We start from the raw sequence: 27,225 nt of genomic DNA, 5'->3' as shown, positions 1-27,225 counted from the left end.
TGACACGTGTTCCATCCACAACCCATCACCATAGTTCCCCAAAACTGCTGGGAGTCCTTTGTCTCTCTCCTCTTCATCTTCATTCTTCTTTTACCATTTTTAATTGAGATAGAATTGACATACTATAAAATTGGATTAGTTTAAGGTGTGCAATATAGTGATATTTATGTATGTATATATTGTGAATTAGTTACCACAATATGTTCAGCTTAACATCCTTCACTTCACATAGTTACAATTTTTTTCTTGTGATGAGAACTTTGAAGATTGAATCTCAGCAACTTTCAAATTTGCAATGCAGTATTGTTAATTAGAGTCACCATGCTGTATGTTAGGATCAGATCAGTCGCTCAGTCGTGTCCGACTCTTTGCGACCCCATGAATCGCAGCACACCAGGCCTCCCTGTCCATCACCAACTCCTGGAGTTCACTCAGACTCACATCCATCGAGTCACTGATGCCATCCAGCCATCTCATCCTCTGTTGTCCCCTTCTCCTCCTACCCCCAATCCCTCCCAGCATCAGAATCTTTTCCAATGAGTCAACTCTTCCCATGAGTGGCCAAAGTACTGGAGTTTCAGCTTTAGCATCATTCCTTCCAAAGAAATCCCAGGGCTGATCTCCTTCAGAATGGACTGGTTGGATCTCTTTGCAGTCCAAGGGACTCTCAAGAGTCTTCTCCAACACCACACTTCAAAAGCATCAATTCTTCGGTACTCAGTCTTCTTCACAGTCCAACTCTCACATCCATACATGACCACAGGAAAAACCAAAGCCTTGACTAGACGGACCTTGGTTGGCAAAGTAATGTCTCTGCTTTTGAATATGCTATCTAGGTTGGTCATAACTTTCCTTCCAAGGAGTAAGCGTCTTTTAATTTCATGGCTGCAGTCACCACTTGCAGTGATTTTGGAGCCCAGAAAAATAAAGTCTGACACTGTTTCCACTGTTTCCCTATCTATTTCCCAAGAAGTGGTGGGACCGGATGCCATGATCTTCATTTTCTGAATGTTGAGCTTTAAGCCAACTTTTTTACTCTCCACTTTCACTTTCATCAAGAGGCTTTTGAGTTCCTCTTCACTTTCTGCCACAAGGGTGGTGTCATCTGGTTATCTGAGGTTATTGATGTTTCTCCCAGCAATCTTGATTCCAGTTTGTGTTTCTTCCAGTCCAGCATTTCTCATGATGTACTCTGCATATAAGTTAAATAAACAGGGTGACAATATACAGCCTTGACGTACTCCTTTTCATATTTGGAACTAGTCTGTTGTTCCATGTCCAGTTCTAACTGTTGCTTCCTGACCTGCATACAAATTTCTCAAGAGGCAGATCAGGTGGTCTGATATTCCCATCACTTTCAGAATTTTCCACAGTTTCTTGTGATCCACACAGTCAAAGGCTTTGGCATAGTCAATAAAGCAGAAATAGATGTTTTTCTGGAACTCTCTTGCTTTTTCTATGATCCAGCGTATGTTGGCAATTTGATCTCTGGTTCCTCTTCCTTTTCTAAAACCAGCTTGAACATCAGGAAGTTCACGGTTCACGTATTGTTGAAGCCTGGCTTGGAGAATTTTGAGCATTACTTTACTAGCGTGTGAGATGAGTGCAATTGTGCGGTAGTTTGAGCATTCTTTGGCATTGCCTTTCTTTGGGATTGGAATGAAAACTGACCTTTTCCAGTCCTGTGGCCACTGCTGAGTTTTTCAAATTTGCTGGCATATTGAGTGCAACACTTTCACAGCATCATCTTTCAGGATTTGGAATAGCTCAACTGGAATTCCATCCCCTCCACTAGCTTTGTTCGTAGTGATGCTTTCTAAGGCCCACTTGACTTCACATTCCAGGATGTCTGGCTCTAGGTCAGTGATCACATCATCATGATTATCTGGGTCATGAAGATCTTTTTTGTACAGTTCTGTGTATTCTTGCCATCTCTTCTTAATATCTTCTGCTTCTGTTAGGTCCATACCATTTCTGTCCTTTATCAAGCTCATCTTTGCATGAAATGTTCCTTTGGTATTTCTGATTTTCTTGAAGAGATCCCTAGTCTTTCCCATTCTGTTGTTTTCCTCTGTTTCTTTGCATTGATCGCTGAGGAAGGCTTTCTTATCTCTTCTTGCTATTCTTTGGAACTCTGCATTCAGATGTTTATATCTTTCCTTTTCTCCTTTGCTTTTCGCTTCTCTTCTTTTCACAGCTATTTGTAAGGTCTCTGCAGATAGCCATTTTGCTTTTTTGCATTTCTTTTCTATGGGAATGGTCTTGATCCCTGTCTCCTGTACAATGTCACAAACCTACATCTCCAGAAATTACTTATCATATAACTAGAAATCAGTGCCTCTCTTCTTGACTACATATACCCTGCTTGCCCCAACCCACCCTTACCTCATCACATCAAGACTAAGAGTTCCAAAAGAGGCTTTCTTGATTAAGCATTATGTTTTATGAACATTGACACTTTACACATATATAGGGAATTTGTGTATATTCCTTTGCCTGGTAAAGGAAATGTGGCTTAAACTCCAAACAATTTCTGTAATAGCTGCTTGAGAATTCTGAATATTTCTATAATGAGATGGGGAAAACAAAATTCTAGGTGAGAGATTATAAAACTGACAGGATCATAAAAGTATAGATAATTATCACTCTCTGGGGTTCTTAATAAAGAATAATAAAAGCATAACTATTATAAACTGTGATAGTAGTGTTGATTTAGGTACTTAATGAGCATCAGCTATGTGCCAAATACCATGCTGCTGCTGCTGCTGCTGCTGCTAAGTCACTTTCAGTCGTGTCTGACTGAAGATGGCAGCCCACCATGCTAGCTGCTACATATAAAAAGATGAGAAAGTTGTTCCAATCTTTGAGAGTTCACAATCAAGCTAAAAAGGTGGGTAATAAAAAGAAACAAACAAACAATTAGATACAAATGTGGTACCTATTTTAAGAGTGATGTGAATAAAATAATGAAATAATAGATTCTAGAAGTGCTAATTTATAGTCAGGTGGTAGCTTAGACAATGAAGATGTCGAGATCAATTCGTATCTGCTTTAAAAGAGGGCACATCAAACAGTATGCGAGGCACTTAAAAGGAATTCTGCATAAAAAATGTCAGAGGAAGGTCAAAGATGTTAGTATGCTGGCTTGTACAGGATCATTTATCATACCATCCAATTATAAATGTGTTGGGCAGTGTGTGAAATGTTAATAAATGATACTAACTCCAACCTAAAGAGATTTCCAGTGAGGCAGAATATGACAAATGAATTGGAGTTCACTAACATACATCCTTTAAGGAAATATTGGAATGGAGAATGCCACTAACATTTCTTGCAACAACAGTGGAAACATCCTTCAGATTGCAGGCACTCACAGCTGGGTGTGGGTCCCAACTCTGCTACTTATTTTCTGTGCAACTTGTTCAACTTTTTGAACCTTAGTTTTCTGCCTTCTCTACACTACCCTCTTAGAGTTTTGAGGGGGATTCATTCATTTACACATCTACTGGGCACCATGTTCAATGCTTATTTTATCTAATGCAATCTTCAGTAACCTCAATATATTATCTTCATTTGACAGGAAAGGGAATGAAAGTAATTAGCCCAAGAACACATGACTAGTAAGCTGTTGAGCCTGGAATGGAATCCTAATCTATCTCACTACAAAATCCAAGGTACGTCTTTATTTGACAAAATGAATACCTGAAGTCACACAAAAATGTTAGTTCTGTTTTGTTAATTAATCAGTAACTATTTAGAATCTACCATATCCTAGGCATTCCATACAAAGCCAAAGAAAAGCATATCAATAGAGATTTCAGTGAGGTTAAAAAAAAACAATGTAATCTATTTCTCAAGATAGGGAGTGATAAACTCAAAGATCAGATCTCATCTCCCATGGAAGTAATTTTTTTCCCCCAAAACAAATAACATTTTGTTGAAGTATAGCTGATTTACCAGTGTTGTATTAGTTTTAGGTGTATAGCAAAGTGACACAGGTGGTTCCATGGTCTTCTATTTAGGAAAAGAGGATCAATCAAATAGTCCTGCCTTTAGACTTTTAACACTCCAAAATAATAAGGACATGGGGTTTTGGGAAAAATCCTTTTTATTTAGCATGAATTCCCTAGCTCTAACCTTCACATAAATTACACTGAATTTTCTCAGGTATATAATTATGTGGAGTCTGTTGTAACTTAGTTGGGTGAGACTGAAAAAAGGATTTATGTACTCAAATCCTAGACTAAATAAATCTAGGGAAAAGATGAAGGCATTTTTCACTTCTACTAATAATTAACAACATAGCTAACATGAATCAATTTTAATTGGAGAATTGAAATAACAAACCAGTTGGCAAAGTCTGCTGTTTAGGAGTCAGACATATTAGGTTTTTCTGCCTCTAACTCATTGCTTTCTGAAGTATTGAAAGTTTCTATGCCTGTGTTTAAAATTGTCTTGTTTTAACAGGACAGATATTCAGTTAAAATAGTCTAAAAATATATGGCATACGATTTATTTAAACAGAAAATTGATAATTTAATGTTTTAGATTTTTTATCATAATGTTAAAAATACTGTTGTATATACTGAAAATATTTATTAGTTTGAAAATCAAAGTAAAGCCATTTCAGAAGAAAACAGTGTCACATAATTTGATTAGAAAAAATATTCTCTCATACAGGTTATATTTTTCTTCTTCACAGAAGAAAACATTAACACACTTCATCCCAAAGTATGAGACAATTTGATTTTTATATTATTGTGATAAAAAGCACGTACATGAAATCCAACTCATGTATGTGAGTAGGTATGAAGTCCTCTCAACCAACTTTTAAGTTTAGAGTACCTTATGACAGTTAAAGTGAAAGCGAAGTTGCTCAGTCCTGTCTGACTCTTTGGGACCCTATGGACTGTAGCCCACCAGGGTTCTCCATCCATGGGATTTTCCAGGCAAGGGTGCTGGAGTGGGTTGCCATTTCCTTCTGCAGGGGATCTTTCCAACCCAGGGATAGAACCCAGGTCTCCCGCGTTGCGGGCAGACGCGTTACCGTTTGAGCCACCAGGGAAGCCATGACAGTGAAGGTAGAATGCTGCTGCTGCTGCTAAGTCGCTTCAGTCGTGTCCGACTCTGTGCGACCCCAGAGACGGCAGCCCACCAGGCTCCCCCGTCCCTGGGATTCTCCAGGCAAGAACACTGGAGTGGGTTGCCATTTCCTTCTCCAATGCATGAAAGTGAAAAGTGAAAGTGAAATCGCTCAGTCGTGTCCGACTCCTAGCGACCCCGTGGACTGCAGCCTACCAGGCTCCTCCATCCATGGGATTTTCCAGGCAAGAGTACTGGAGTGGGGTGCCATTGCCTTCTCTGGAAGGTAGAATACAATACATCTATTCTGAAGCCTTGCTACAGAATTACATTACTTAACATGTTAGGCTTCCTTGTGATGATCCCTAACTGACCTATCCTTCGAAAAATATTCTGTTTCAGAAAATATGCAGATGAGTTTTATTCCCAGATACTTCGAAAGCAATCACATTTTCATTAGTGATTATTTTCTCCATATATAGCTTTTTCTTGATTTTAACCAAAACAATAGTATTTTAATTGAAATTTCTCCATAACAATTTAGCAGTTTGTCAAGCTACTTTTAGGTATTTTAGAACTTTTAATTAAGTCCAGAAAAAGATGGCCATCATCACAATGGCATATGTCACGGGAAGAAAAGTGAATTCATCTTGCTCAACCAGCCTGTGTGTACCAATTGCAGGTGGTATTTTTTTTAACCTATAATTAATTTCCAGATTCATCATGCTAAAAACCTAGTTCTCTGTGCCATGTCTGCACTCCAAATTTTTCAAAGACTCTCCCTTGATTATCAGACGTTTCCCAGTTCCTTTCATGTGGCATTCAAGACTCTCTGAAACCTAATTCCAATTTAGCATTCCTGCCAAGCCTCACTGCCTAGGGACAAAACAAAAACATTTGCTTGTAGTCACACATCACAGAAGTCCGGGATTGAAGAGTGTTGAGGCATGAATCCAGATTCACACAGCAGGCACAGCAGAAGGTGGGAGACCGAGCCTTTATTAAGGGGCTGCTCTGCAGGTAGAGTAGCCAGTCATGCACAAAGGGAGCATGGGGTAAGGCAGGAGGACTCACTGGTTCACACTAGTAGTTTGTGAACACATCAGGTTCTAGTCTACAGAAGACAGAGTGGTGTAGCTGATCACAAGTAAGAAGAGGCAAGAGATGCTCCCAAAGGGAGTAAAGGGCAGACCAGATACTGGGTTCCGCCTAGAGGGCAGGTCTAGAATCTGGTACAGACAAAGCAGCAGTAGTACATTCTAGTTGCTAATAAAGTCACTGGGTTTTGGGTCTGTTTAAGGGAATGGCAACCCACTCCAGTATTCTTGCCTGGAGAATCCCCATGGACAGAGGAGTCCGGCGGGCTACAATCTATGGGATCGCAAAGAGCTGGACACAAGTGTCACTGAGTGACGCTCTGACTTTCTATGAGGATGACTTAACTTTAAGTTCCATCAGGTAGAAGGGCTAGGATTATTGATGTGCTTCTTATCATAGTTGGGACTGGCACAGGACTGCCTCCGTAGACTAAACACTCAAGAAAGAAACATTAGAAAACTTAGGTGTGGGCAGCCGAGAACATTTAAAGGAGGAAGAAATGATCAAAAGTTGACCTCTTCAACCTTGCCTCTCCAAACTGCCACCTGTCTCTGAGTTAGAATTCTTTGCACATGATTCTTCTTCCTTCATTCTTCCAGTTGTGCATGGTGTACTTTGATTCAGTGAAATGTCTTTTCATATGATGAGCAACTGAATTTAGTTTCACAAACATTTATTGAGCAAATGCTGCTTGACAGGCACTCTGCTACAGAGATAAAAAGATCTATCTTTCTGGAGATGCTGTCTGAATCCTTGTTATTGTTGTTCAGTCGCTCAGCTGTGTTCGACTCTGTGAGACCCTGTGGACTGCAGCATGCCAGGCTTCCCTGTTCTTCCCTATCGCCCAGAGTTTGCTCAGATTCACGTCCGTTGAGTCAGTGATGCTATCTAACCATCTCATCGTCTACCATCCCCTTTTCCTTTTGCCTTCAATCTTTCTCAGCATCAGGGTCTTTTCCAATGAGTTGGCTCTTCACATCAGGTGGGCCAAAGTATTGGAGCTTCAACTTCAGCATTAATCCTTCCAATGAATATTCAGGGTTGATTTCCTTTAGGATTGACTAGTTTAATCTCCTTGCAGTCCAAGAGACTGAAGAATCTTCTACAGGAGCACAATTTGAAGGTATCGATTCTTCGTGCCCAGCCTTCTTTATGGTTCAACTCTCACATCCATATATGACTATTGGAAAAACCATAGCTTTGACTATGTGGCCTTTCATCTGCAAAGCGATATTTTGCCTTTTAATATGTTTTCTGTGTTTGTCTTAGCTTTCCTTCCAAGGAGCAGGTGTCTTTTAATTTCATGGCTGCAGTCATCATCTGCAGTGATTTTGGAGCCCAAGAAAATAAAGTCCGTCACTGCTTCCACTTTTTCCGTATCTATTTGCTATGAAGTGATGGGACCAGATGCTGTGATCTTAGTTTTTTGAATGTTGAGATTTAAGCCTCTCCTCTTTCACCCTCATCAAGAGGCTCTTTAGTTCCTCTTTACTTTCTGTCAATAGAGTGGTATCATCTGCATATCTGAGGTTTTCTGAAAAATTCTACATTTTGTCAATTTTCCTCCTGAACTTTCATTGTTTCCTCCTTCTCTGCTAATTTCTTAAACCATATGACTCCAGATACTTTACATTTTTAGGTATATGTTAATATTAAATTCAAAATTATATCATCAACCGTCACTATTAAATTTTGAATGAATGTAGTTATTATGTATTATGATATCTTTCCACCTAGCATTGTAGGCAGGGTAAGATCTTAGTAAGAGCCAGTTGATTTATTGGCTTTTTGGGTATTAAAGTTTGGTGGTTATACATTTTGCTTGTCATTAGAGCTTTTGTATTTGTTTATGTTAATATCTATGCAATTTTACTAGATATTTTAAAATCTATTAAATACTTTTAAATTTTAGAGAAAAGGTTTGAACTGTGAAACAGAAGCTCTGTGACAAATGATGCAGCCTTCAAGATATATTTATATATATCATTAGAATTTATGTAGGGAATGTCAATTTTATGGTCTAATTGGGACGAGTTTGCTTTCAGGGCTCTGCCCATGGCCCTGCAAAGCTAAGGAGAATTATCTAAAATATTTGGATATATAATTGAATAGCTCAAATGTCCCTGGTGGCTCAGATGGTAAAGAGTCTGCCTGCAGTATGGGAGACCTGGGTTTGATCCCTGGGTTGTGAAGATCCCCTGGAGGAGGGCATGACAACCCATTCCAGTATTCTTGCCTGGAGAAACCCCATGGATAGAGGAGCCTGGTGAGCTATAGTCCATAGGGTTGCAAAGAGTCAGACACGATTGAGAGATTAAGCACATAGCACAACACAGTGTTAACTTGATCTTTTTTGTTGTCTTATCTTAGTGCCTGTAACATTATTTGTTGCCTGTAGTGTTAAACTCATTCTTATGAGTTAGATTATATTAAGATTTTAAACGATTATCTTAATTAGATATTATGCAGTCACTAATGAATCATAACAAAATTTAAGAAAGAGAGACTCAGATAAACACCTTGGTCAGTTAGGAAGAAAATTATAATTGGAGAAATGTAATCCAAATATAAGCTGGCTGTAAAAGACTTAATGCATAATGCAAGAAGCAATTATACTGGCCTTCTTAAAAATTATACCACTCTAGTTTTTTCCTTCAAATTTAGATTTTTTCCTTAATTATTAATCAACCTGATATTTGAGCCTAGACATTTTCCCATACTATTAAATTTGGGTAGGTTAGTCTCCTTGATAACCAAATATGACTCGATTCTTAGGTAGAATATAATTCTTGACTGTATTTTTCATTGTGTGAAAGCATTCTGGAAAAACATAGTTTGTTTTATACAAGTTATTCTTATTTGTTGTTTTGTCTATAGAATATTGGGTAAACTGTAACATCTTTATTGAAATGATGTGTTTTTTAATCCCTTTTACAACATTGTACTTACTACACTTTTCTGCAAACCCTACTAAGGGTCTAGGCATAGACTCTGAAGGTAATTCATTGCATCTGATTTTCAAAAGGGCTTAGTAAGAATATCTCCATTTTTTGGTGACAAATCCTAGACCAATACATATATAGCCGTATTTCCTTTTTCAGACAAGCTCTCATTTAAAAGGAAAAATATTCCTGTGTTTCTCCTCTACTACTCACACAGAACACTCCTGTGACCAGATGTGTCACACCAAGTTATTTTCCGACACCATGTGGGTGTCTGACAATTTATTTCAATTCTAGCACTAACCAGAGTTAGCATAGACTGACAGTTTGGGGACTCAGTCCTGCAAGACTGTCCCTCACTTCAGTGATTCAGATGCCAATGACAAGTTCAGGTTGTCACCTCTGCTTCTGACCAATAAGTTATAAATCAGGATTCCCCTTCCTGGGCTCCATAATTTGCTAGGATGACTCATGGAACTCAGGAAAACACCTAAGTTGACTGGTTTATTGTAAAGGATATAGGAAAAGATAGAGATAAACAGCCAGATGAAGAGGTACATAAGGCAAAGTCTGGAAGGTTGCCAGGCACAGGAGCTTCTATCCCAGTGGAGTGGGTATGCACCACTCTCTGGGCCTGTGGGTGTGTTCACCAACCCAGAAGCTCTCCAAACCCATTACAGATTTTCATGGAGGCGTCATCATGTAGGGACATGATTGCCTATTATCAGTAAATCGTGACTGTCTAGTCCTTCTCCCTACCTGAAAAGTGAAAGTGTTAGACACTCAGTCATGTCCGACTTTTTTGTGACCTGATGGATTGTAGCCCCACCAGGCTCCTCTGTCCATGGAATTCTCCAGGCAAGAATACTAGAGTGGGTTGCACTTCCATTCTCCAGGGGGTCTTCCTGACCCAGGGACTGAACCCAGGTCTCCTGCATTACAGGCAGATTCTTTACCATCTGAGCCACCAGGAGCTGGCTCCTAATCATGGCTTGCTCTTGTGACCAGCCCCATCCTGAAGCCATCCAGGAGCCCACTAAGAGGGGCCTCATTAGAACAAAGACACTCTGATCTCCCATGAAATTCTAAGGGATTTAGAAACTGTATCAGAGACTGAGGTCCAAGACCAAACACTTGACCAAAAAATGCTCCTAATGCTCTTATCACTTAGGAAACTGCAAGGGTTTTAGGAGCTTTGTGCCAGGAACCAGAGGCAGAAACCAGTATCTAGATTTTCTATGATTTCATAGATTTTCTTCCGCAAAGAACCTGCCTCAGTTTGCATTACTTTCTTATATAGATTTGTACAGCTATATATATATATTATACATATATAATATATATATGTAAAACATGCAGTGTATAAGTTATAATCATTAGTCTCTTTTTAAAATAATTTATTTTTCAGATTCCGCTTCTGTTTCTTTCCCCGTTTCTTCTGTTTGCCTGGTATGTGAGTGAAAGGGACATACCCTCGCTCCTTCATTTGGGAGAGGGTTTTGCACTTACTGAGCGCCTAACATACTCTGACCACATAGGTGAGTGACCTTCTGGTAGAAACAGCAAGACCAACACCGGAAGCACTTCAAGAGGAGGAACTACAGTGTGTCACCGTGACTGTAAGTCCCTTGAGTGACACCCTCCTCTGAAGTGACTGGTAAGAGACACAGTACTCGTTATTGAAGAGTTACGGCTGAAGAAACAGGACCCAGTGAAGCTCTAGTAATAATAGCGGTAATATGACAGGGAGGAAATTTTAAGTGCCTATTACTTGCCAGTGTGCCTGCATGCTCAGTCATTCAGTTGTGTCCAGCTCTTTGTGACCCTATGGATTGTAGCTCTCCAGGCTCCTCTGTCCATGGGATTCTCCAGATAAGAAAACTGGAGTGGGTTGCCATTCCCTCCTCCAGGAGATCTTCCCAACCCAAAGATTGAACCTGCATCTCCTGCATTGGCAGGCAGGTGGATTCTTTACCACTGAGCCATCTGCAAAGCCCATTAGGTGCCAGACCCTATCCTAAGCAGTTTCCACATATTCTTTCATTCAGGCTTTTGAACAATCAGTTGTTAAGTCATCTTATTATACCCATGCACTTCCTCATGAGAAAAACCAACTCTGTTATTAGAGTTAGGTCCTTTTCTGATTTTAGGGGTGGAAAAAAGCCACCCATAAAAGAACATTTTGGGAAACCATTGGAGGATTTCAGAAACGACCATAGATGCAGAACTGAATCTATAGCTATAAAAGCAAGATCCTGTGAAAAATATTGACAAGATTACATAAAGCACTTCTATAGAGTGCTTTTCCAGATCCAAAAGGGAGGTGCGACTTCAGTGAGAAGTCTTGATGATGATTCTTCTTGTTTTATACAAACTTTTTCTTCCAACTGAGATTGGCTCAAGTCCTCCATTTTTCACTGAATTGTCAAAGAACCTTTCCAGTAATTTTTCTGAGACTTCTGCCTCTGTTACTTTGTTTTCAGCCTATTTTTCTTCACAGAACCAACTGAGAAATTTTTCCAAACCTTATCCTGAATGTGATCCTGCTCTTTCAGAGAGATGCACTGCTTACAGGGTGAGAATGAAGAGCCTCAGAATGACATTCAAGGCCTCCATCTACCTGTTTAGTGTTTTCACCCTTTATTTCCTTCTGCAGTTTACCAATCCCTGTCTATCTTTCAATTCTTAGGAAATATCTTCACTACCGAGAGGAGTAAAGAGTGTAGGCTTTTAAGCCAGATAGCCAGGATTCGTATCTTGCTTCTACTTATTGCTAGCTATGTGACTTTAGGCCAGTAACTTAACCTCTCTGTGCCTCAGTTTCTTGTTTATAGTGAGGATAGCTATAGTAGGTATCTCCTAGGTTTATGCTGAAAACTAAATGAATGAGCTGGTGGATGTAAAGCAGTTAGGACAGTGATTGGCATCAGGAAACTGTTATGTACAAGTCATTTATAATTTTTTTACTCTGTTCATTCATACTGTCAGACCTGGAATATCTCTCATTTCTATCTCCCACAATTTGTCCTTTAAGAGTCTATTCAGATGCTCTTTTCACTGTGTCTTTCTAGAGTTACCTCCTCCACCTCAGGAGTGTGTTATTTGACTCCTCTCCATCTATGAAGTGAAGTTGCTCAGTCGTGTTCGACTCTTTGCGATCCCATGGACTGTAATTTTTCCATCCATGGAATTTTCCAGGCAACAGTACTGGAGTGGGTTGCCATTTCCTTCTCCAGGGGATCTTCCCAACCCAGGGATTGAACCCAGATCTTCCACATTGCAGGCAGACGCTTTACCGTCTGAGCTACCGGAGAGACCCCAAAGAATACTGGAGTGGGTTACCATCCCCTTCTCCAGGAGCTCTTCCCAACCCAGGGATTGAACCTGGGTCTCCTGCATTGTAGGCAGACACTGTACCGTCTGAGCCACCAGGGATTTGCTGTCATGCCACCTGTCCCGTTGTGTTTGTACGTGGTATTTTCTTTCCCCGAGGGTTTACTCTTGTTCCTTGAGGGCAAAGACAGTATGCTCAGTGTGTGGCATAACAGACAGAAAAATATTTAGATTTCCAGAAACCTAGGTTCAAATTAATTGAAGTATGTTGAAGGCCCTGTTACCTAATGCCTGTAAAGCCTTAGTTTACTCATCTCTAAAGTGGGTAAATAATAGTAACTTCATATGGTTATGTCATTATTAATCATCACTGTGATATTAGCTCTAGCCCCTTGGTATTTTGATAAATTTTATAACAATTTCTTCACTGTCCTTCTTGTATGTTAATATCTGTGTAAGCATAGATGTTTAAGGAGATTGTATAAAAAATGGCAAGGATTTCATCAATAACTAGAAATATTAACATCATGATATATGGCCTACCCCCTATACTCTGACCTCCAAACTCTTGAAATCATACAATTTTCTGGAGAACATTTTATGCCTTTCTTTGTATATATGATATGGCCTTGCTGTTTCCTCAGTAACAACATGAACTATAATATGAGCATCTTTTTTTGCACATGTCCTCTCAAAGCACAGCTCTTCATGAACCAACATTTCAGATGAACAATCATGGATTATGTTAAATCCTAGATGTTTTGAAGTTCTATGGCTTAACAGTTTTGGAGGACTTCTTTCTGGAGTTACCCAATCATAGTAGTGTCTAGTTCCTCTACATCCCTGTTGTATAATTTTGTAATTTGGGGGAGTTGATCAGAGAGAGGATTTATGATTAATGATAGGAAGGGTGTTTGAGGCATTTTTATCAATATAATATAGAGTTACTGGAGATCTAACATACCAGGACAGAAAACATCCTTGCTAAAGTAGCATTCTCAAAGTTGAGTCTGGTTTTTTGATTTTCTTAATTTAAAATTTATTGGCGTATAGTTGCTTCACAATGTTGTGTTAGTTTCTGCTGTACAGAAAAGTGAATCAGCTGTATGTATACATACATCCCCTCTTTTTTTGCATTTTCTTCTCATTTAGGTCACAATAGAGCACTGAGTAGAGTTCACTGAGTTATACAGTAAGTTCTCATTAGTTATCTATTATCCATCTATGCTAAGTCATTGCAGTTGTGTCTGACTCTTTGCAACCCTATGGACCATAGCCCGCCAGGCTCCTCTATACATGGAATTCTCCAGCAAGAATACTGGAGTGGGTTGCCATGCCCTTCTCCAAGGGATCTCCCTGACCCAGGGATCAACCCACATCTCTTATGTCTCCTGCATTGGCAAGTGAGTTCTTTACCACTAGCACCACCTGGGAAGCCCTATCTATTTTATACATAGTATCAATAGTGTGTTTATTTATCCAACTGGGCTGGAAGAAGCACAGCTGGAATCAAGATTGCCGGGAGAAATATCAATAACCTCAGATATGCAGATGACACCACCCTTATGGCAGAAAGTGAAGAGGAATTCAAAAGCCTCTTGATGAAAGAGAAAGAGGAGAGTGAAAAAGTTGGCTTAAAGCTCAACATTCAGAAAACGAAGATCATGGCATCCGGTCCCATCACTTCATGGCAAATAGATGGGGAAACAGTGTCAGACTTTATTTTTTTGGGCTCCAAAATCACTGCAGATGGTGATTGCAGCCATGAAATTAAAAGACACTTACTCCTTGGAAGAAAAGTTATGACCAACCTAGATAGCATATTGAAACGCAGAGACATTGCTTTGCCAACAAGGTCAAGGCTATGGTTTTTCCTGCGGTCATGTATGGATGTGAGAGTTGGACTGTGAAGAAAGCTGAGCACCGAAGAATCGATGCTTTTGTACTGTGGTGTTGGAGAAGACTCTGAGAGTCCCTTGGAGTGCAAGGAGATCCAACCAGTCCATTCTGAAGGAGATCAGTCCTGGGTGTTCTTTGGAAGGACTGATGCTAAAGCTGAAACTGCAGTACTTTGGCCACCTCATGCGAAGAGTTGACTCAATGGAAAAGACTCTGATGCTGGGAGGGATTGGGGGCAGGAGGAGAAGGGGACGACAGAGGATGAGATGGCTGGATGGCATCACTGACTTGATGGACATGAGTCTGAGTGAACTCCGGGAGTTGGTGATGGACAGGGAGGCCTGGCGTGCTGCAATTCATGGGGTCGCAAAGAGTCGGACACGACTGAGTGACTCAACTGAACTGGATATTCTATTGTATATATGTACCATATCTTCTTTATCCATTCCTCTGTTGATGGATGTTTAGTTTGATTCTTATTGAGTATTACTTTGCTCCAAGTATTCATTCAATATGTCTGTGCTTTTGAAAGTTTTAAAACTTTGAATAAAATCTGTTAAATATAACACACATACATATACATAGAGGGGTACACACACATATGCAAACACCTAGCAATACTCAGGATTGAGAGTTAACTAACAGGTTATTTTATTTGACTCAAATCTTACTGTAAACATTGCAAAAAGTTTTCTCTGTAAACACTTAACTTTTGTGGGGATGGCAAAATTAATTTAGGCTAATTGAAAATAAGCTATGACATATATCTAATTTATGGTAACATAAAACATAGTTTTAAACACGTACTCCAGATGATATATGGTTAAGTTTTGCTATTAATTTCCAATTCATCTAAATTGAAATTATGGAAGACTTTTAGTCAGATGTTTTGTTTTTGTTTTTCTTTTAGAATTATGTCTTTAACCCCATGATGTTTTATAATTCAATTTAAAAACATTTATTATTAATTGTGAGGCTTTCTTGGTGACTCAGTGGTAAAGAATCCTCCTGCCAATGCAGGAGACGAGTTTGATCCCTGTGGGGAAGATCCCCTGGAGGGGGAAATGGAAACTTACTCCAATATTCTTGCCTGGGAAATACCATGGACAGAGGAGTCTTGTGGGCTATAGTCCCAGGGGTCACAAAGAGTTAGATGTGACTGAGCACACACACAGTTATCATATATATTATATAGTTTAAGTTGGCTGCACCTCAGTGAGTAAGAGAATACCCCCAAATAATAGCTTAAACAAGATAGAAGTCTTCCTCATGTAAAAAGAAGTCTGGAGGCAGGCAGTTCACCATTATCTGATGCATCCTCATTTTCATCAGAAATACAAGCTCCTCGTCAATGCTCTTCATCCTCAGCTCTGGCTTTCATGCTTCAGGTTACTGTGTGGTCTGAGTTGGCTTTGGGGGCTAGAATCCTCACATCTGCATCTCAAGCAGCAGGCAATTAAAAAAGAGAACATTGCCTCTGAGTTAAACCAGGGTTTTATAATTAAGGGGGACTGGAATAATGGATAGTGAATGGGAACTCTGTATCCCTCCACATAATCTGCAAAATGCAGGCTGCTAATCAGTTATTATAACCGAAAGCTTATTTCTTTATTTGTGTCAGGCTGTGGCTTTGAGCAGTGTCTGTGTGTTTTTCACTTAGCTGCCTTTGTGTTTTGCCTCTGACATGTAGGGATTTTTAACTGATTTGCTTTTCAGTGGAAAAGTAACATCCTAATTAAATTGATGTTGGAAAGAATACTTCATTATGCAGAAATGTGAATATTGTGGTACTTCCTACTTAAAACAATTGAATATCTCCCTTGACAGACATATTATTGTAGATCATCTTATATGTGATCATTTTAAAGACATACAGTAGTGATATTCAGAAAACAAACACAGGATCACTATGAAATATTCTTATTTATTTGAAATCAAATATCACTATTTGTCAGGTACTCATTTTAAGTCTTTTGCAAATATTAGTTCATCTACCTTTTTCACTTTCATTCTCTCAAGAACAGATAGTAGAGCTTCCCAGAGGCCACATGGCTTATGATGACACCAGCTCTCCAATGGCTAATGCATGTGTGCTTGTGATGCTTGTGTTTGAAATGTTCTCAGTTTTAATTTCTTCTACCGTAGTATCTATAGATATAATACACATAAGCAATAGCTGTTTAGGATCCTCAATAATATTTGAATGTGAAAAAGAGTCCTGAAACAAACAAAAAATCACCACTAGAACATTTGACTAGATTAAACATTTGATTCTCTATAATTCATCTATTAATCAACAGTTAGAAAACCTGATAGCTATATTCTGAGTATAGATTGCAATGGTGGAAACTAAGAAGTGTGAAATTATAGTTCTGTTGAGGTAGCCAAGTAAATGTGTGTGTGTGTGAATCAATGAGCTACGGGAATGATGATCCTAAGTAACAAACCATACCAAAGCTAGTAGTGTGAAGCAACATGCACTGCTTATTACACCCAGATCTGTAATCTGTAGATTGACTGGCAGGTTGGGCTGATCTTGGCTGGACTCACTCATGTATCTGCAGGAAGCCATGGATTGACTGGGGACTAGAATCGAGAATGCTTCAGATAGGATGCGGGAAGATGCAGCTCTTCCTCCCATGTCTCATTCTCTAAAAGGATAGACCAATTATGTTCTCTCATAGCTATGAGAATACAGATGCAAGAAAGGAGATGCTTGCTAGGGCAAGCAAGGGGAAATGCTGAAGGGTTTTCCAGGCCTGTGACTGGATTTATGTCTGCTCATAGTCCACTGACCAAAGCAAGTCACATGGTGATGCTTATAGTTGACACTTAACCCACCCGAGAGAGAAAAAACCGGGCCAGCAGGCAGTGCAATCAGTGTACCACAGAGTGTATATATAAGAAAATAGAATTTAAAATTACATTTGAGATGTATTTATCTGTAAAGAATAATGTGACACTGTGACAATAGAAAATACATGATACTTGACATCATTTTCTTGATTTCTTTGTTCCACAAATTCACAAATCAGTCAGCTCTAAGATGAGAAATGGGCATGTCTTGTGTAAGAAATTTATGATAACATTTTATTTATTTAACTTTTATTTTCTTCATGTTTAAAATTACCTTCTCTTTAAAAAGGTTTATTTTTTTAAAAAGGAATTGCAATACTGATTTTCATTGTGGGTGAGATTTGAAGAAGAATGATTAATGTGGTAGCATTACCAAAGGTAATTTACAGAATTTCATGGCAATATTGAGACAAGTTTGCTGTATAAGAGGTGTAAACAAGTACTAGATGGGAAATCCAACAGGTATCCCTGTTTTATTGAAGGTTGGCCTCTTCATTAAACTCTACCCTCTTTCTAGTCTTGAGTCCTTTTCTTCTTTGCTCTATAGTGTCTAGACCTAGGCTTTATCTAGGAACTTTCACCCGAACTCACCTTCAATATTTTTGCTCACCAGTGAGAACCCTTAAAGCCACATCAGATTTTCATTTAAAACTCACATCTTCTGCATCTTTGTTGCTTCTTGCTAAATTTATAATCCTATTACTTTGTTCCTCCTAATTTTAAAATCATCTTTAAAAAATCATGTCTCTTACACACAATGATTTTCTTAAGATTTCTTTTTTCTGACATTTGATGTTGGGGGAGACCCTACCAAATTCTAAAATGGCATTTTTCTTCACTTCTCTCATAGGCTTTCTTTAGTATTCCATATAGTATTTTCAAACCATGCTACCCTGAATTCCTCCTGCTGCTTGGAAGACGGGATTGGTTTAAGGACCCCACACTACAGTGTTAGTGACTGGACTAGTTTACCCTTCCCAGGATGAACTTTCATGTAATAAAAGACAAATGGAAAGGGTGATGATTTGATACTTAATGGAGAAATATTAAACTATTTGGAAACCATTATGAGTTCTCTTTTTGTTCATAATAAAAACTGACACTTATTTAATGCTTTCTATTCTCCTGGAGGAGGGCATGGCAACTCATTCCAGTATTCTTGCCTGGAGAATCCCATGGATGGAGGAGTCTGGTGGGCTGCAGTCCATAGGATCACAAAGAGTTGGACAGGACTGAAGTGACTTAGCACGGCACAGCACATACTATACTATATTATTGCACACTAGGCAAACTGACTATTGGACTTTGAGAAAGAGATGTTCTCCTTGGTTTTCCCTGGTGAGTCAGATGGTTAAGCATCTGCCTACAGTGCAGGAGGCCTGGGTTCGATCACTGGGTCAGGAAGATCCCCTGGAGAAGGGAAGGACTACCCATTCCAGTATTCTTGCCTGGAGAATTCCATGGACATAGGAACCTGGTGGGCTACAGTCCATGGGTCCCAAAGAGTCGGACATGACTGAGCGACTAACACTTTTCACTTTCACTTTCATGGTATATACTACATTATTGGACACTAGGCAAACTTAAGTATTGGACTTTAAGAAAGAGATGATCCCCTTGGTCTTTCACATCAGGGTGTTTCTTTTATTCTTATGTCTGATTCTCTGCCCTTCTACAAAGTATAGAGGCTTCATCCTCTTGCTCATTCTGTGCTGGCTGGTTTTGTCCTTAGATTCATGTTCATTTGTGGCTTTCTCTGCCTTTCTGCTCACTTTTGCTTTCTCCTTCCCTTCTGTTCCTCTCTTGATATCCTTACTTTACAGAATTTTAGTTTGTATTCACATGATCCTGTCACAAAGTAATTCCTTTTTATTTATCTCTAGACCTTAAGATTTAAAAATTAATCATGGTTTTGATCCATTGAGCAAGGTCATGATGTGAAAGAATCTAGTGGAACCGCTTTATTAACAAAATAAAGAATTTATTACAGAGTAAAGAATCCTTTTGTATTGTGAGAAATCACCATCTAGTTTTTGGATCTCAAAACTAGAGATTTCCTTTAGTCGTCTACTTGATGGGAATTAAAAATGTCCTTAAATGTAAGCTTTGTTTTTTGTTTTGCATAAATGATTATTTGTTACTCTTTACTCGGCATGCCTCAAACCAAATTCATTGCCATTGTTTTTCCAACATCCTTCCCTCATCCTGTATGGATGGCACAACTAGCTTCATATTTGCCTAGATTAAAAGCATCAGTCATTGTCACTTTCTCCTTAGTCCTCTTGCTCACATTTAAGGCTCTCTTTCCCAAACTTTTCTCTGCTTTTCTTTCTCCTTCTCATTACTGCTGCCCTACCTTGGTTCAACATTTAATTTTTTTCTTTAGCTAATATGCATTGGGCAAAGTCAGGATGTGAAAGAATCTGGTGGAACCATTTTATACAGAGCACAGTCTCCTAACTGGCCTCCTTGTCTCAAATGATTTTTTTTTTCCAAAATATCTTCCATAATTATGCTTTTAAAAATTCCTGGATGAAACATACATGACTGAGCAACTGAACATGCATGCATACATGTACAGATGAAACATATTACTCCCTCGAAATACTTGCAGTAGCTCACCATTGCCTACAGAACAATTCAAGTCTGTACTTGGTGACTCACCAGCCTTTTAACCATGCCCCCCATCTACCTTCCCAGCTTCAGCTTCCTTTTTGCCCCTCACACACCACATGCTGTGACCCACATCTGCATTTTCTGCAATCCCAGGGAGCACCAGCACATGTATCTCTTCCATGCCCCATTCATCACCCAGCCCCCTATAATGCCCCAGGGTACCCATAAACACAGAGAAGGGTAGAAAACTCAGAGCAGAGAAGCTCCATAGGAGGACCCTGAACTGGAGAGTGGTCAGCAAGTACCCTCATCACATAATGTTGTGAGTTAAATAGGCAACTTCCAGTAGTGAACTTGGCTTAAGATTCCTTATTCTACATAACATCCCTCATGTTTGAGCCTGAGAAATTTGCCAGCCCTGACCAACTGTTTCTCTCCATGGGTTGAGTTCCATTTTTGTACCCACAGCCAGTACCCAATTAGTTGCTTTCACGGTGGCTATCATCTGAAGTCCTGCTTTACCCCAGAGATCAGCTCCCCTCTCACCACTCCCCTTTCTGCCCACCTTGCTGCTGGGCCCCGCCCTCCAATCAGAACTCATGGATGACTCTCCTCACCAAGATGGAGCTCAAATTCTCTAAGCTTGCAAAGGACATTTGGTTTAAAAGGATACATAAATAGATTGCCTGTAGCTTGAAAGTTTTCTTTGTTGTTAAAATTTATCCTTCACTTATACCTTTAACGCTAACTCTTATCTCTCCTTCCACCACCCCCGCTTGAAACCAGGGCCCTGTCTATTGCAAAGTAATTGCAGGAACAGAACAGAGCACTTAAATATCTCTCTACTTCCCTCCCCAGCAGCTTTTCTGTCTAGATAATTGCAGGAGAACTTGCTGAATGATACAGATGAAATTGTGTATAAGACCCTACTGCAACAACAGCATTTCAGATGCTTGTCAAACCTGGGTGGGTCCTTGTTATTCCTTTTCACTGACTTCTGTTTTTTCTATATATATTTGGTAATTTGAATGGAATTTTGTTTAGGGATGCTTACAGTTCTTGAATGTCAGATTTTTCCTTATTCATGGACACGACACAACTTAAAATGCTGTTGCTACTTTCTATACACCTTTAAAAGAAACCAATTTTCTCATCTTAATTTTTATTTTATTTTTTTTTAAGTGAGAGCATGCAATTTTCAGTCACAGGGAGGAATACAAAAGTCTATGATAGTTAATATTCTAGTTCAAACCTTGCTTTCAATCTCTGGTTTTGTTCACTGTCAAGGTAATTATTCCTTTCTTACTTTATACCTCTGAAGTGATTTTCACATTATGCTTTACTGATGCTTTTATATTTTATTATAATTGTATACTCTTCTATGGAGCTTTAAGGGCAGGGGTCATGGTCATCCTTTGCCCTACAGTCTAGTACATTATAGAGCTAACATAGCAAGCAAAGGTTGACTCTATCTTTATATCCATGGAGCTGAGCACAGACAGATGGTGGGCTTTAGGAATTGTGGATGGAATTGGTATATCAAAGACATTTAAATTAAAGTTCTTTTGGGGCCTAGGAAATAAAGAATGGAATGAAACTACACTAATAATCACTACTATCTTTTGAGACCTAGGCGACATACTTTATATACAATCTGATTTTAATTCAAATCTCAATCTAACACTATTTATCAAGTACGATGGTCTTTCTTTTACAGTGGAAAACTGAGACTTAGGAGAGTTAAATAACTTACCCCAAGTCATCAACTATCAGAAAAGAGACTAGACCCTCATCCCAGTTCTCTATAGACTTCAAAGTTCAAGAGTTACATTGCTTCTCAATATATTTTATGAATGAAAAAAAAATCCCAATATAAGTTAAAAAAATAGCCTGATACATTGATCTAGTATGGATATTTAAATGACAGCTTTAACTCAGGAATGCTGTTTCTTGATACTGAGATATATTTTCTTAAATCTCTATTCCTATATTCATAATCTAGGCTTAAGTAAATAGTGTTTTCTTACCAAAGTTATAACAAGACTGTGTCATATTAATATCTATTTAAGATTCTACGTCTCCTGAGCTATGTCTGAGTATTACACCTTGTATTGTCATGGATAAGGAAAGCAATGCTTGTTTCTCAAAGATTCAAAAACATATATTTGTTGGTTTTCTAATAGTCCACCATATAGTTAATCATAGCCTACACACCATTTTTATATTCACTCTATTGTCTGTGGTATTTGGATAATTTCAGTGTTGTAAATCAGTGTTGAAAATAACATCCTTACATACAATTTTTGCATTGAGTATTTTCTTAGAAGTGAAATTACTTAGAGAATACAAACTTTTTGACAGCTTTCCATAGATATTTCCAAATTGATGTCAGCAAGGGGTATACATATATTCACATCAGCAGTTGGTGAGAGCATGGGTTTTAGTGATGGTCATTTTTTTGAGCATCACTTTCAGAAATTTGCTTCTTTGATAGGCAACAAATAGTACTTAGACTACTTAATTCCTGTAAAGGCAAAACAATTATTCATATATTTAATGCCTGCATATATTTCTTTTCCTTTAAGCTGTCCTTTCATGTCTTCATCACATTTTCCATATGAATTTCATGGGTTTTATGTTTATCTCTGAAAGTTCTTTGTATTTTAAAATGTTATCCCTTTGTTGTATCTGGTATATCCTCCTTTTCTCTTTCTTCAAGTCTCCAGGTTATGGTGGGAGCATTTCTACTACTATATAGAATTCATCTTCCCTCCAGTTTTCCTCTTTACTGTACTCTAGATTTTGCTTCCACCAATTTGATTTCCTGCCCTCCCAAAGTCTGTGTCATTAGCATATTCATTTAATCTGTTTATAGGAAACACTTCTGTCACTTTCATGTAAACTTTCTTCTTGTCACTTCTCTGGGTCAATTTTCATCAATAACATTTTACACAAGATAGTGCTTCATTAATTCAGATTTTACTTCTTTTGGATTTATGTTTTTGCAATGATTGGTCAGAATAGTGGAAGAACTCATGTATATGTTCTACTAAACACCAAGAGTTATGCTTTCTTTATGAATATGAATTAATTAACCTTAATTCATTTAGATTTCACAAAAATTTCACAAAAATATAATGAATTAGGCATCACTGTTCCCCTTTTTTCAGATGTTAACTCTCAGAATGTTAACTTCCTCACAGGGACCCACGGACCTCCTAAGAAAGGTTATCTATTGTTTTAATATGTTGCTTCTTTGTTCTATGTATGTATAAAATGCCAACTTTCTAAATTAATAGTGTAGAAAAGATTGTTCAAGGTATATTTAAATTAGGCATATAATTTTTAGTTTTTCATAGAATTGTTAATATAAGGGTCTTCCCAGGTGGCACAGAGGAGCCTGGTGAGCTACAGTCCATGGGGTATCTAGCAGTCAGATACAGCTGAGCATGCGTGCACACACACACACGTTAATACAAATATTTTATTGGTTAAATCATGTTACCCAGTGAAGTGAAATCACTAAGTCGTGTCCCACTCTTTGCAACCCCATGGACGGTAGCCTACCAGGCTCCTTCATCCATGGAGAAAAAGCTTAGTTTCAGGCCTCTGCTATATTAGAAAATATTAAGATTAGCTTGCTTGAAAGTACTGTGATTTTTACCTACGACAACTGAGAATAGAAGACCTCCACTTATCTTCATTAAGAGCTCACCCTCTGCCCCATGATTGAGTAGGAAGTTCTGTCAAAGCCATGGTTGAACTATAAGGAAGCCAAGTGTGTTTTGGGACAAGGATTAAATTCAGATCCCATCTCCCAAGCTAATATAAAATAATTGTAAAGTCTGGGGAAAAACACTTAATGGAATATGTCCCATGATCTTTGAGGTGTATTCAATTTTTCTTAAACTAGAAGGCCTAGAGTCTATACTCTCTGGTAAAGAGGTAGATGATTCCTCAGGCTTTTCTCAACTTCTATTTTTTGATTCACTGAGAGTACAGCCTACAAGGATTTAATTTTTCTCTATCTCTAAACCCATCCTCTGTGAAAAGGACATTGAAAATAATCTATGGTATTTCCTTGAACTCATTTGAGCCATTTGAAACTATGTTGAATCTGCTTAAGGCAGGGAACAGTTGTATAAACTTAAAGAACATTGCCATATCAATAAAAATATACCATTATAGTCCTATTTAGAAATAATCCTCTTTACTAAAATTTAATTCAGCATCTCTAAGGGTAAGATAGAATTTAAAATAAGGTAAATTTAGTTTTAGTTAAGTTATTTGGAGTTTTAATACTCTTAGTCCTGGGCACACAGGCACATAAGAATTTTCCAGTTTTCTTTAAGGAAGCTTGTTTATATGTAGCTGTTTTTTCCTAATATTCTTGAGGGCTGTTATGCCTCCTTGGAAAACTAATAAAAAGGAACTAATTAAATCCTAGTTTGAGAAATACAGGTGATTTTTGTTGGGTTATTCTGTAACATGCGTGCATGTACGCTCGGTTGCTTTAGTTGTGTCTAACTCTTTGCGACCTTATGGACTATAGCCTGCCAGACTCCTCAGTCCATGGGATTCTCCAGGCAAGAATACTGGAGTGAGTTGCCATGCCTTCCTCCAGGGGATCTTCCCAGCCCAGGGATCGAACCTGTGGCTCCTGCATTGCAGGCAGATTCTTTACCTGCTGAACCACATGAGAAGCCCATTCTATAACATATGTTTGCCTATTCCATATATCTTAATACTTATTTTTTCCTTTAATACTGAAGTGCACTTGTTATATAAAAATATTTAAATGGTTCATAATATTTCACTTTTCTCTTTAATACATGTAAATAATGCTGTATCTTAGCAGCCATGTAAATGATGCTTATAACTTAAAAAATATTTTACAATTGAAGTCTCTCCAAGGACAAAATAAAACACCCTATTATACTTTATGGAAACATAAACTGGATCTAATAAAGCCCTCAGATTGGGTCTGGATAAATGCTTATAAAGTCATGGCAGTTAATTATGGGTTCAAATGCTTGTGATCCTGGTAACAAGCTTACCTCACTCTGACCTTAGCTTCTTTTCATAATCAGCTTCTTTTCACTATCACACATCAGGCACAGTTTGACTCTCAGCATAATGAGGACCTATGAGAATTTAAAGCTTTGGGTTATACCTGATAAGTTCTATCAAATTGCTCAGTTGGCAACTTCCTCCATCCATTTTTGTTCTCAGAGTCTGTTTCCAACACAGCAGATAGAATGAACTTGGAAAATGTAAGTCAGAACCAATCTCCACCCTGCTCAAAATTTCTCTAAGTGATTGTAATTAGAATAAAATGAAAGCTCCCTGCCATGGCCTATGGGGCCACACACCATCCATTTCCTTCCTGTAGCCCACATTATTTTCCCCAACCACTCCTGATTCTTTCTTCTCCAGTCACTCTGACCTTCTGGCTCTTTTGTCAAATAGACTGAACTTCAGTCAATTCCTGGTCCTTTACATTGGTGGACCTGCTTTCTGACTTATAGACAACTCGCTCTTTTTCTCTAAGTCTGTGCCCCAATATTACCTGCTTTGTGAGGCTTATCTTGACCATCTCGTTAAAACAGCCCTTGCTTCTCCATCATGCCCTCCTTATTCTGATTTATTTTCCTTCCTAACATTAGTTATTGCCTGAATCTGGTGGCACAGTGGTGAAGAATCCATTTACCAATGCAGGAGACCTGAGTTCAGTTTCTGGATTGGGAAGATCCCCTGGAGTAGGAAATAGCAGCCCACTCCAGTATTCTTCGGAGAAGGCAATGGCACCCCACTCCAGTACTCTTACCTGGAAAATCCCATGGACGGAGGAGCCTGGAAGGCTGCAGTCCATGGGGTCGCTGAGGGTCGGACATGACTGAGTGACTTCACTTTCACTTTTCACTTTCATTCATTGGAGAAGGAAATGGCAACCCACTCCAGTGTTCTTGCCTGGAGAATCCCAGGGACTGGGGAGCCTGGTGGGCTGCCGTCTAATGGGTTGCACAGAGTTGGACACAACTGAAGTGACTTAGCAGCTTAGCAGCCAGTATTCTTGCCTTGAAAATACCCTGGCAGAGGAATGGCGGGATACAATCCATGGGGCTGCAAAGAGTCAGACACGACTGAGCACAAATCTGTAATATTTGTATTCTCGCTTATTGTTAGCTTTTCTCACTGGCATATAAGCACCTTGAGTTCAGGATCCACTGTATGTCCAGAGTCTAGAACAGTGTATGGTGCAGAGTGGACACTCAGAAGTTATCTGGTGAATCACTTAATTTGAAATAAAATGAGCAATGTTTCACTGGCCTGAATAGGAAGCTAGTATTCTGAACCCCATTTCTTATCACTTTAGAGTATTCTCTCTCCCAAATTAGGTCTTCTGTGTGCTCTTTTTCAGTATCTACTTCCTTATGATAAACTTTAATGTCAGATAGCCTCAATTAGAATCCTATTTCCAGAGTTTAATTTTTTAAGTGATATCTTTCTAAAACTTGTTTTCTCAACATTATAGTAATACTAATTACCTCAGGGCTATTGTGAAAATTTATTGTGGCTATTTCTTTATTCATACATTACTCAACTGCTAAACCGCATTTGGAATAGTATATCCCTCTTATAACACTTCCCTTAACTTTGACTATAAGCCACTCTCCTGATTTTCTTTCCATTTATCCAGCCCCGTCTCTCTATCTGTGCCCTTGTGAGGGTAACAGGCAGGAAGGCCAGGGGTCTCCAAATGGAGGAAATAGCCTGCAAGTGTCAGACATTTTCATCTCTCTTAAGAGGCAGGAGGAAAACAAACTAATGATGTTTTTCCTTCTCTATACAAATTTAAAAAGAGATTTCTCTTAAAATACTGTGTTGCCATAATGACACCTGGTTTCGCCTGAAGTTAACTATTCTCAAACCTAGAGATAACCAATGCCTTTTTCTTATGGAAATGTTTGTCTTAAGCTATGCTAATGTGCTACGCATTTACTCCAAACTCTGTCTTCAAGTCCTTCAGCCTGTTGGCTCAAAACCTACTTGACAAACCAGTATGTTATACTCAGATATTGTTCCCCTAATCTATGTAAATGAAACTATTTGTATGGTGATCTGCCCTTCTTCAAGATTCAAGTTAATCATTTCATGGCCCAGGATGAACCATTTGGTGCCAAGATTATCCCAAAATGCATCTTATGGGTGAGGGGCCTGGTGCCATTCTGAGTTTTAAGACATTCCTTTCTTTTATTAACAGACTGCTAGTGACTATATAACATCCAGCTGAAGACTAGCAAGGGGGTGCTCTTTCTGCCCACTTCTGATGCCTATGTCAGAAGCTTTCTCTATCTCCTTTATACTTTAATAAAACTTTATTACACAAAAGCTCTGA

General features: G+C 38.7%; 1 long non-coding RNA gene across 6 annotated transcripts in view; it reads left to right on the top strand.

Annotated features, from left to right (window-relative positions):
• Positions 1-27,225, top strand: part of LOC101903114 (uncharacterized) — a 274,464-nt gene that overhangs the window by 225,117 nt on the left and 22,122 nt on the right. For 5 of the 6 annotated variants that reach the window (XR_009495960.1, XR_009495965.1, XR_003036281.2 and 2 more), the window contains one exon: positions 3,581-3,674. This is a non-coding gene — a long non-coding RNA (uncharacterized lncRNA). Of the gene's footprint in view, positions 1-3,580; positions 3,675-10,530; positions 15,319-27,225 lie in introns of those variants that run through there. The other variant, XR_009495963.1, reaches the window with a different exon arrangement.

This window comes from Bos taurus, chromosome 9 (assembly GCF_002263795.3).
Source record: "Bos taurus isolate L1 Dominette 01449 registration number 42190680 breed Hereford chromosome 9, ARS-UCD2.0, whole genome shotgun sequence".
Lineage (NCBI taxonomy): Eukaryota > Metazoa > Chordata > Mammalia > Artiodactyla > Bovidae > Bos > Bos taurus.
The sequence above is the reverse complement of the archived record's forward strand: the minus strand, read 5'-3'. Positions and strand labels throughout refer to the sequence as shown.